The following is a 12,489-nucleotide window of genomic DNA, read 5'->3' on the forward strand; positions in this document are numbered from 1 at the left end:
TCCCTGACGCTGTGACACCATAGATATCATAGAATCCTAGAGCGCAGAAGGAGGCCATTCGGCCCCTCGAGTCTGCACGGACCACAATCCCACCCAGGCCCTATCCCCACAACCCCGTGCATTTACCCTGCTAATCCCCCTGGCACTAAGGGGCAACTTAGCATGGCCAATCAACCTAACTTGCACATCTCTGGACTGTTGGAGGAAACTGGAACACACGGGCAGAACGTGCAAACTTCACACAGACAGTGACCCCAAGCCAGGAATCGAACCCAGGTCCCTGGCACTGTGAGGCAGCAGTGCTAACCACTGTGCTACCGTGCCACCCATGATATCGAAGGGTTTGAAGAGATGGGAGCGCAACAAATGACTGGCCCTGCACAGGATTAATCAGCAGTGACCACAAATAGTTACTGCCTCAACTCAATCTGAAATGCTTAATGCCCAACTGTTCAAAAATTGGGTTTAGTGCAGTGATTCTCCTATAACTCAACTTTATGGCATCGGAATGAGGCGAAGTCTATTTTGTAATCAACTTAATGTGCACATCTAAATGAGGTCCAATTAGAATAATTCATTAACACGCTTCCACTTAGGTGTGTAATGATTATATGCTCCAAGCTCATAAGACAAGCCTTCGGAACCTGAATTCCACAGGAGGATTGCGAGAGGAAGCAGTTCGAATGTTTTGAAAAGTAATTTATTTGCCTGCTTTTCCCCTGAAGTGTTTCTTTTCCCCCCCCCACGGCCTTCTGAATACACAGGCTGGAGAGATCTCCTTTCAGGTATTCACCGCTGTCCATTTTAACAGCTGACACATGTTCTGATAACAGAAAAACAAACAAATCTTTCTGTCCGATTGCCAGAGTGTTTCGTTTTGAATGTTAACGCTGGTTTGTGTTAAGCGCTACCTGGCAGCAGTGTTAAGCACTGTGCCGCGGTGCTGCCCCATTGCATAGCTCTTTGGGACATCCTGTAGCTGTCAAAGACTCGGGCTGGATCTTCCCGGACATTCCCGCGACGGGGTATTTTAGTCTCACTCATGTTGATCACTCTGAACTCCCCTCCCCATCTCCACAGTCACAGACAGCAGAGGATGAGGGATATATTAAGCCCCTATTGAGAGAGAATGGCGTAGTGGCATTGTCACTGGATAAGTAAATCCTCTGTGAGACCCGGGTTCGAATCCCGCCACGGCAACTGATGAAATTTGAGTTTAATAAAAAAATCTGAAATTAAATTAATGGTGACCGTGAAACCTTTGTTGATTGTCGTAAAACTCATCTGGTTCACTAATGTTCCTTTAGGGAAGGAAATCTGCCGTCCTTACCTAGTCTGGCCTACATGTGACTCCAGAGCAACATGGATGTTTCTCGAACGCCTTCTGAACGAGATGGCAGTTAGGGACAGACAATAAATGTTTACATTTATTTATTAGTGTCACAAGTAGGCTTACATTAACACTGCAATGAAGTTGCTGTGAAAATCCCCTAGTTGCCACACTCCAGTGCCTGTTTGGGTACACTGAGGGAGAATTTAGCATGGCCAGTGCACCCTAACCAGCATGTCTTTTGGACTGTCGGAGGAAACTCACGCAGGCACAGGGAGAGAGAGCAGACTCCACACAGACAGTGATCCACGCCGGGAATCGAACCCTGGGTCCCTGGTCCTGTGAGGGCAGCAGTGCTAACCACTGTGCCACCTGTGTCACCCTAATGCTGGAGGATCATGACAGAGGGCAATGGGCAGGTGGTCCCCACTGTCTGAAAGTCCCACCCACTGTATAAATGCAAGGTTTTCTTGTGTTCTCAGTTGCTGGCTGGTTATATTAAATGGTTAATAACTAACGTATGATCAGAGTTGGGAGGTCCACACCGCCATTCTCACCGTACCATATAACACACAGAATGTGCCTACAATCTTTTCTCCCAGTAGTCTGATGTCAGTGTTTTCCATTCTGCTCTTTACTGGGATTTACCAGAACATGTACCGGTGACACGGTGGTTAGCACTGCTGCCTCACAGCGCCAGGGGCTCAGGTTCAATCCCGGCTTTGGGAGACCGTGCACAGCCTGTACATTTTCCCTGTGGATTTCCTCCGGGTGCGCTGGTTCCTCCCACAGAACATAGAACATTACAGCGCAGTACAGGCCCTTCAGCCCTCGATGTTGTGCTGACCTGTGAAACCAATTTAAAGCCCATCTAACCTACACTATTCCAATATCGTCCATATGTTTATCTAATGACCATTTAAATGCCCTTAATGTTGGCGAATCCACTACTGTTGCAGGCAGGGCATTCCACACTCTTACTACTCTGAGTAAAGAACCTACCTCTGACCTCTGTCCTACATCCATCACCCCTCAATTTAAAGCTATGTCCCCTCGTGCTAGCCATCTCCATTCGAGGAAAAAGATGCACACTATCCACCCTATCTAATCCTCTGATCATTTCATATGCCTCTATTAAGTCACCTCTTAACCTTCTTAAGTCCAAAGATATGCAGGTTAGGTGGGTTAATCAGGCTAAATTGTCCCCTTAGTGCCAGGGGGATTAGAACAAAGAACAACAACAGCACAGGAAACAGGCCCTTTGGCCCTACAAGCCCACACCTCCCATTTTAACACTCAGTGAGTGCCTCAATCCTACCCTCCTTCTATCCATGACTTTTGTCAACGCCTCCACAATAAAGGGGTGCAAATTTAGAGAATTATATGTGCGCCAGATTAAGGGAGGTCTAATTTAGGGACAATTTGTTAGCACCAAAACAGGGTAAATACATGGTGTTACATGGATAGGGCCTGAGTGGGATTGTTGTCAGTGCAGGCTCGATGGGCTGAATGGCCTCCTTCTACACTGTAGGATTCGATGATTCAATCTGATGTGATTTACATCGATCTGATTTCTGTAAGGTCAAATCTGATTTCGACTTACATCGAAACTGCATACAATTATTCTTTGTTCCGTATGACTATTAATTTTTTGTTATGCTTACAACTCTGGAGCCTTATTATCCTTTAGTCTTATGCAAAAGCCAGGATACTTTTATTTTTACCGAGTAATTTGATCACATTTTTACTTGTTTTAAAGGGCCGCAAACACATTGATAATTTATCTCTTCAGAGCAGGCAATGTTTTACCGCAAATGAACTGGCACCAGGCAAGCCACCTTCCGCATTCAAAAACTTAGGGTATGATAGCCCAGGGGGATATAAATAAAGATGCACATGCCAACAACTCGTGTTTACAAAGTTCCGCTAAAGTAATCAACCTTCCCAAGATGCCTTATTAAACTAAATAAGACCCTGAGCCACGGAAGGAGACATTAGGGCAGGTGATCAAATGTTAGGCCAAGGCTTTTGTTTTCTTCATTTGAGGGACATGGGTGTCGCTGGCTGGCCAGCATTTATTGCCCATCCCTGGTTGCCCCTGGAGGGCAGTTGAGAGTCACCCACATTGCTGTGGCTCTGGAGTCACAAGTAGGCCAGACTGGGTAAGGACGGCAGATTTCCTTCCCTAAAGGACAAACGTGAATCAGATGGGTTTTTCCAACAATCGACAATGGTTTCATGGTCATCAGTAGATTCTTAATTCCAGATCTTGTTTCTATTGAATTCAAATTTCACCATCTGTTGTGGCGGGATTCGAACCCGGGACATAGAATCCCTACAGTGCAGAAGGAGGCCATTTGGCCCATCAAGCCTATACCAACAACAATCCCACCCAGGCCCCATCCCCATAACCCCATGTATTTACCCTGCTAGTCCCCTAACACTTCAGGGCAATTTAGCCAATCAACCTAACCCACACATCTTTGGACTGTGGGAGGGAACTGGAGCACCCGGAGGAAACCCACGCAGACACGGGGAGAATGTGCAGACTCCACACAGACAGGGACCCGGGCCGGGAATCGAACCCGGCTCCCTGGCACTGTGAGGCAGCAGTGCCAACCACTGTGCCACCGTGCCACCCCAGATAACCGTCGCCAGAACAATAGCTGAGTTTCTGGATTAAACGTCTGGTGATAATTCCATGAGCCCATCACCACCCCAGTCAAGGTATGGTGGAGCGAATAAAACCAGCCAGGGGCCAGATTTAGAGTGTTGTAGCTCTCTCACAGGAGCTTAAGGAGAAATTAGCAGGGGTAGTGGGGGGGGCAAGGCCATGGGGAGATTTGAAAACATGGAGGAGAATTTTTAAACTCAAGGAGTTACTTACCCAGAAGTAAATCAGTCAGCAGAACAAGATGAATGAACATTGGGTGTGAAGGAGCCATGGTGAGGTGTGATAGAAAGTGGTGTGGGTAACAACACATTTATGTGTCAGGAAGTAATCATTTTATTTATTAGTCACAAGTAGGTTTACATTAACACCACAATGAAGTTACTGTGAAAATTCCCTCTTCAAGCATTCGGAGGGAGAATTTAGTGTGGCCAATGCACTTAACCAGCATGTCTTTCAGACTGTGGAAGGAAAGTGGAAGAAACCCACGCAGACACGGGGAGGACATGCAAACTCAGCACAGCCAGTGACCCCAAGCCAGCAATCAAATGTGTCCCTGGCGCTGTGAGACATCAGAGCTAACCACTGTGCCACTGATGACAATAGGTTTCAGAGGAGGGTTTTATGATAATACCCCCTTTGCCAGGGTGCTATGGAGATTATTATATCACAGATATACAAAAGGTGTAAGGAGTTGCTCTGGCGTGGATGTCCCTGTTTTGTTCTTGGCAGTTGTGGGAGGAAACTGGAGCATCCAGAGAAACCCACGCAGACATGGGGAGAATGTGCAGTGACCCAAGCTGGGAATTGAAGTGGACCCATGGCACTGAGGCAGCAGTGCTAACTACTGTGCCACCGTGCCAGCCAATATGAAGAAAATGTACTTTTATAGAAAGTACAATTGTGAAACACTTTGTCATACTGATAAACTTATTGAATCAGTTTTGGATTTGAATAGGAGATTACGCTCTGCTGCTCTCCCAGTCCATATTGAATCTTTGACACCTTCCTGAGCTTGCTGAGTGTCACTGCGGTTTGACAGTGCATACAACAACGTAGCACTTCCTCAGTGTCAGAGCTTAGCTTATTGACCCGAATGTGTGTGGGGTTTGTACCTGCAACATCCTGACCCAAATGGGAACACAACCCTTCTACCGAGCTGAAACCTTCCAGATCCACAGAATCATCTTTCTCTCCAGCCTTCGAGGTGGAGATGACCTTGTTCGTCATCTGGAGTCAACAGAAAATGCTGGAAAAATCTCAGCAGGTCTGTCAGTACCTGTGGAGAGAGATTAGAGTCAACTTTATGAGCCTAAATTACCCTCTTTGTTCATTGACCAGAATTAGCCAACTAGTGGTCAGAGGGTGGGCTTGCCATTGAATGTGAGTTCTCCTGGTAACAGGCAATGGCCTTCCCAGGTGGGACTCATCACCCTTTATAAGGCAGATGCCAGAAGGGTCTACAGGATTGTTGTCCCAGATGGAACCTGTATATGTACGCCACAGAGCAATGGCTTCATTTTGTGTTGAATAATAAATACTGTTCCTTTCCAGTCAGGCTTCCTGAATTATTACACTTAGCAAGTAGTCTATAATGGGCATGGAAGCTTTCTTTGTTCTCCAGTTTTAATAAAAGCTGGAGACAGTTGGAAACAGACCATGAAGCAGTAAACAACACTTTCTCAACTCTACTTGGGCAACTAAAGAGGATTCAGCTCTTTTAGCCTTGCTGTAAGAAAAGCCCTACAATGGAGTAATGGTTCAGTCTGCTAGTACCAAAGGTCGAAAGATCAACTTATTAAGAGGCTAGGGAAATGGAGAAAAGTTTCCAGAAAGTCTGGAGTTAAAGGGAACAAAGAAGAAACTGAGAAAGAAAGAAATAGATTAGGATTCTGTTCAGGGACACAAGACAAAGCTGAGAAGGAATCAATTAGCGAGGATACTCGAGAAATGTTTTCTAAAAGTAATCCTAATGTTTGAAATGTCTATAAATAAATGTTAAATTATTGACTGGATATCCAAATTGATGCAATAGTGAAACCATGAAAGGGCTTATCCGAAATCCTGGTTCGGACTTACTGATAAAAGTGGAGTGGAAACGCACATCAAGTCGATCTTTTGGAAAACATGAACTGGATTTTGGACTGCAGATCGCTAAGTGAATCTGTTGTACTGAGAGAAGATTTTAAAGAGTGTCTTCGGAGTGGAGTTTCAAAACTGTCATACGACAATCATCTGGGGTGATTCTGAGGACAAATCCTCAAACGTTAATTTTGTGTGCTAATGAGACAACTGTAGCTTCAAATGTACTTTGTCATCCACGATTAAAAAAAGTAATAAGTTACGATCTTTTGAGCCTGGGTTCCATTTGGTGATCTTCCTGTCGGGTTATAGCATTAACTGGGAGTGTAACATTATCCTGTCTGTTGGGGTCGGGACCCACCTCACGTAGTGGAGGTGATTCTCCCATTCCCACCCACTCATTTTTGACGGGTCGGACCGGGAGATTCATGCGTGCACCAATTTGCGAGATTCGCGCCTGCGTTACCGACACGCACCCATCTCCGACCACTGGATATTCAGTGTAACTGGGACAACACTGGATATCGGCGGGAACAGCAGGCGAGTAATTTCAATCTATTTTTAATGTCATTTCAGTGTCATTATCAGGCCCAGGACTGACATTTCCAGGCCCCATAGCATCTCCGACCTCCCCCCCGCTCCCCCCCCCACTACAATGTCACTCCAGTAGGGTTGAGAGAAACTCCCCACTTTCGAGAAACCAGGGGGAGCCCCTGCTGGAGTGAATGGTGGGGGGGGGGCAATCGAAATGCCCCAGTGGGTCGGGCAGCAGGGCTTGGTGCCCCTGAGCATGGGCATCCTGGCCATGCCAGCCTGTGCCCCTGGCACAGCCCAAGGGGCAATGTGCCCATGCCCAGGGGGTGCCTCGGCATTGCCCTTTGGGCATCAGGCAGTGCCAAGGGGGCGGGACCTGTTGGGGTGGGTTCCTATTGGGTCAGGGCTTCGGGGACGGGGTCATCTGGGGACATAGCCTTGGGAGCGATCAGTGGGGGTGGCGGGGGGGGGGGGGGGGGGTCCCGCTGCCACTCTGCCATTTGGATTGATTGGGGTAGGCTGCGAGGGTGATGGTCGGCTGAGGGGCCTACCTCCCATGGGGGGGAGGGTCTGCCAGGGTGGTGGGGGGAGGGGTGATCTATGGGGGGGGTCTGCATCTTGTGGGGTATCTGCCAGAGTGGGGGAGGTTGTCACTGCCGGGGGGGATTGGGGAGCTGGAAATCGGGGAACTCCTGGACGGTGGGGGGTGTAGGGCGGAATGGGCTGTTGGGGCTGGCCCGGGAATGCTTGTGGGGGCAGTGATCAGGCTGCGGAGGGGCAGCACTGCGAGGGTCCCAGACTGGCCTGTGATCAAGCCAGCAAACGGGAGGCTGACAGTTAGGGGACACTGCGCACGCGCAGAGTTCCAGAATTGTCAGATTCCGGTCTGAATAGGCCCCGCCCCCCCCGAGCTTTTAATGATATTCACGATTGTAACCCAGCCAGCATAATTAAGGACCCCGTGCACCCCCGATATTCTCTCTTCCACCTTCTTCCATCAGGTAAAAAGATACAAAAGTCTGAGGTCACGTACCAACCGACTCAAGAACAGCTTCTTCCCCGCTGCTGTCAGACTTTTGAATGGACCTACCTCGCATTAAGTTGATCTTTCTCTACACCCTAGCTATGACTGTAACACTACATTCTGCACCCTCTCCTTTCCTTCTCTATGAACGGTATGTTTTGTCTGTATAGCGTGCAAGGAACAATACTTTTCACTGTATGTTAATACATGTGGCAACAATAAATCAAACCAAATCAAAGAATGCTTTCTATGGTATGTCTGTAAAAGTTGGTGAGAGTCGTAGCTGACATGACAAATTTCCTTCGTTTTCTGATAAAGTAGAGGCGTTGGTGGGCTTTCTTAACTCTAGTGTCAGCATGGAGGGACCAGGACAGGTTGTCGGTCCCCTAGAAACCTGAAGCTCTCGACCATTTCTACTTTGTCCCCGTTGATATAGACAGGGGCATGTTCTCCACTAAACGTCCTGAAGTCGATGACTATCTCCTTCGTTTTGTTGACGTTGAGGGAGAGATTACTGTCATTATACCAGTTCACCAGATTCTCTGTCTCATTCCTGTGCTCTGTCTCATCGTTGTTTGAGACCCGACCCACTACTGTGGTGTTGTCAGCAAATTTGGAGATCAATCTGGAGGGGAATTCGGCCACGCACTCAGAGATGTATAAGGAGCATAGTCGGTTTAGTGGGGATAGGCGTGGTGGACTTAAGGTTAGCCATAATCTAGTTGACTGAACAGTCTAGAGGGGCTGAATGGCCCACAATCCATCTGTTGACAAACTGGCTCAGCCACCTGAAGCAGGTGATGGAGGGAGAGCCGGGGTGTCCAGACGTCTGCCTGTGGCAAACCAGCGTAATCTATTCTTCACAGCCCACTAACTGAGCAATTGAAAACATTAATTACTTAAAGTCCAATAAAACATTTTCCCAAGCAACACACTGGCATTGATAAGCAGAGCGCACTAACACTGGCCTGGTTTCAGCTCCCTTGTTCAGGTCCCACTAGGAAGCCGGTGCCTTTGAGTTTCTTCCAGGGACTATCAGCAGAAATGTCCTCAGGTTACTTGGGAGCACGGGCTGTTCTACATCTCCACAGCACGCATCCCTGAACAGCCCATTCCCCAGAAAGGGTGGCACAGTGATGCAGTGGTTAGCACTGCTGCCTCACAGCGCCAGGAACCCGGTTCCATTCCCGGCTTGGGATCACTGTCTGTGCGGAGTTTGCACATTCGTAGAATCCCTGCAGTTCAGGAGAAGGTCATTTGGCCTCGTCGGGTCTGCATCGATTATAATCCCACCCAGGCCCTATTCCCCCAACCCCACATAATTTACCCTAGACATTCCCCCTGACGCTACGGGGCAATTTAGCGTGGCCAATCCACCTAACCCACGTATCTTTGGCCTGTGGGAGAAACCGGAGCACCAGGAGGAAACCCACGGGAAAAAGGTGGAGACTCCGCACAGACAGTGACTCAAGCTGGGAATCGAACCCCGGTCCCTGGCACTGTGAGGCAGCAGTGCTAACCACTATGCCACTGTGCCGCTCAGTGTATTGGGACACAGTGAGAAGTATTGTTTCTTGTGTGCTATACAGACAAAGCATACCGTTCATAGAGTACATAGGGGAGGAGGAAAGGAGAGAGTGCAGAATGTAGTGTTGCATGAACCGAGGCCGGAACTGAACTCGGGTCCATGAGCTGTGAGGCAACAACGCTAATCACTGTGCCACCACGCTACGCGGGTTTCCTCCGGGTGCTCCGGTTTCCTCCCACAGTCCGAAAGACGTGCTAGTCAAGTGCATCGGCCGTGCTAAATTCTCCCTCAGTGAACCCCAACAGGCGCCAGAGTGTGGCGACCAGGGGATTGTAACTTCATTGCAGTGTTAATGCAAACTTAATTGAAACACAAATAAATAAAACTTCTTTAAACTTTAAAAAACTGAGGCAAAAATGAACAGAACTGATCGGGGGGTAGAGTGGAAGTAAGGAAAGTACAATAAGTACCAGCAGCAGGAAGTCATGTCAAAATGAAGAACTTTTTCCCCTGTGTGTTTAATAGATTGCGAACAAGGACATCAGTTTGTACAGACTGAATATGTCAAATTCCATTTTTATTACATGGGGTTTTATTTTTAACCTGCCCTGGATTGATTCACGTAGCCTTCCTTCCTGAGAAGCTCATGGCCTTGCCTGTACTGTGTGCAGTGGCTGTTCACTCCCCTGTACGAGCAGCTCCCGGTACACCCCAGGGCTTCCGCAGGGATTTTAACAATCATCGCACTTCCTCATTCCTTCCATTTTTGCCTGTCAGCTGGTGTTCTTGCGAGAATTGAGCACTTGTACAAAGAGAGAGAGGGGGGGGGGTGGAGGGGAGGGGAGAGGGGGACCAGGAGAGGCTGAAGGCGGGAGATGGCAGGGAAGTGGGGGTGGTGTGGGGGTGAACAGAGGAGGCTGAATAGAGAGGGGGGGGTGAGGTAGGGGAATGGGAGAGGATGGTGTAGATGGGGAAGAGGATGAATGTGGGATGAGTGTGGGAGGTTGGGGCAGGAGGAGGAATGAGGTGTGTGTGTCTGTGCATGTGTGTGAGTGCACATGCATATGCGTGGGTGCGTGTGTACATGCACGTGTGTGTGTGAGTGCGTGCACGTGTGTGTCTGAGAGTGCACAAGCATGTGTGTGTCTGTGTGTGTGTGAGTATGCACATGTATGTATTTGTGTGTGCGCATTTGTGTATGTGTATCTGAGCATGCATGTATGTATGTCTGTATGAATACGCACACACATGTGCGTATGTGAATCTGTGTGTACACACGTGTGTGTTTGTGTGTGTGTGCATATGTGTGTATGTGAGTGCACACACGCGTGCATATGTTTTTGCATGCACGTGTGCATGCACATGTGTGTCTGTGTGTGCATGTCAGTGCACATACGCACATGTAGCAATGTGTGTGTGTTTATTTGTATGTGGGTGTGGGGGTGTGTGTTTGTGTGGATGTGTTTATGTATTTATGTGTTTGTTTGTGTGTGTGTGCGTGTGCGAGGTCAGGGATTAGGAATATTGCGGTGAGTAACTCACCTCCTGACGCCCCAAAGCCTGTCCACCATCTACAAGGCACAGGTCAGGAGTGTGATGGAATACTCCCCACTTACCTGGATGGCTGCAGCTCCAACAACACTCGAGAAGCTCGACACCATCCAGGGCAAAGCAGCCCACGTGTTTGGCACCCCATCTATCACCTTAAACATTCACTCTCTCCAACACTGGCACAGTGACAGCAGTGTGCACCATCTATAAGATGCACCAGAGCAACTCACCAAGACAGCACCTTCCGAAACCAGTACCTCTACCACCTCGAAAGACAAGGGCAGCAGATACTTGGGATCACCACCACCTTGAAGTTCTCCTCCAAGCCACTCATCACCCTGACTTGAAACTATATCACCGTTCCTTCATTTTTGTTGGGTCAAAATCTTGGAACTCCCTCCCTAACAGCACTGTGGGTGTACCTACATCGCATGGATAGCAGCAGATGAAGAATGGCCCGGATGGCTTCCACTGTGAACAAAGGACATAGAAAAGTACAGCACAGGGACAGGCCCTTCGGCCCACCAAGTCTGTGCTGATCATGATGCCTGCCTTAACTAAAACCGTATGCACTTACAGAGTCCGTACCTTTCCATTCCCATCCTATTCATATATTTGTCTCGTTGTCCCTTAAATGCTGGTACCGTACCTGCACCGACCACCTCCCCAGACAGCACCTTCCAGACATCCACCATCCCCTGTGTAAAAAAACTTGCCTTGCACATCTCCTCTAAACTTTTTCCCACATACCTTAAACCTACGTCCCCTAGTATTTGACTTTTCTACCCTAGGAAAGAGCATCTGACTACCTACTCTGTCCATGCCCCTCATAATCTTGTAAACCTCCGTCAGGTCACCCCTCAACCTCGGTTGTTTTAGTGAGAACAAACTGAGTTTCTCCAACCTCTCCTCAGAGATAATACCCTCCAGACCAGGCAACATCCTGGTAAATGTCTTCTGTACCCTCACCAAAGCCTCCACATCCTTCTGGTGGCGACCAGAATTATACACAATATTCCAAATGAGGCCTTACTAAGATTGTGTACAGCTGCTGCATGACCTGCCAATTTTTATACTCAGTGCCTCCACCAATGAAAATAAGCATGCTGAATGCCTTCCTGACTACCTTATCCACCTGTATTGCCACTTTCAATGATCGGTGAACATGTACACCCAGATCTCTCTGCTTGCCAATTCTCCCAAGGGTTCTACCATTTGCTGTATAATTCCTACATGCATTGGACCTTCCAAAATGCATTATCTCATACTTATCCAGATTAAACTCCATCTGCCATTTCTCTGACCAAGTCTCCAACCGGTCTATATCTTGCTCCTCCTTCACTATCCGCAACTCCACCAACTTTTGCATCATCTACGAACTTACGGATCAGACCAGCTACATTTTGCTCCAAAATCATTTATATATACTACGAACAACAAAGGTCCCAGGGCTGATCCCTGTGGAAAACCACTAGTCGTGATGTGGAGATGCCAGCGTTGGATTGGGGTAAACACAGCAAGAAATCTCACAACACCAGGTTAAAGTCCGACAGGTTTATTTGGTAGCACAAGCCACTGGCTTTCGGAGCGCTGCCCCTTCATCAGGTGAGTGGGGACACTGCTAGTCACTGCCTTCCATTCAGAAAAGCACCTCTCTATTGCCATACTCTGTTTTTTATTCCCAAGCCAGTGTTGTATGCATCTTGCCAGATGGATGGGTTCCAGATTCAACAATTCTGCACGGTTCTATGATCTCAACAATTCCAAAC

Source organism: Carcharhinus amblyrhynchos, chromosome 2, assembly GCF_965287045.1.
Source record: "Carcharhinus amblyrhynchos chromosome 2, sCarAmb.v2.hapA, whole genome shotgun sequence".
NCBI lineage: Eukaryota > Metazoa > Chordata > Chondrichthyes > Carcharhiniformes > Carcharhinidae > Carcharhinus > Carcharhinus amblyrhynchos.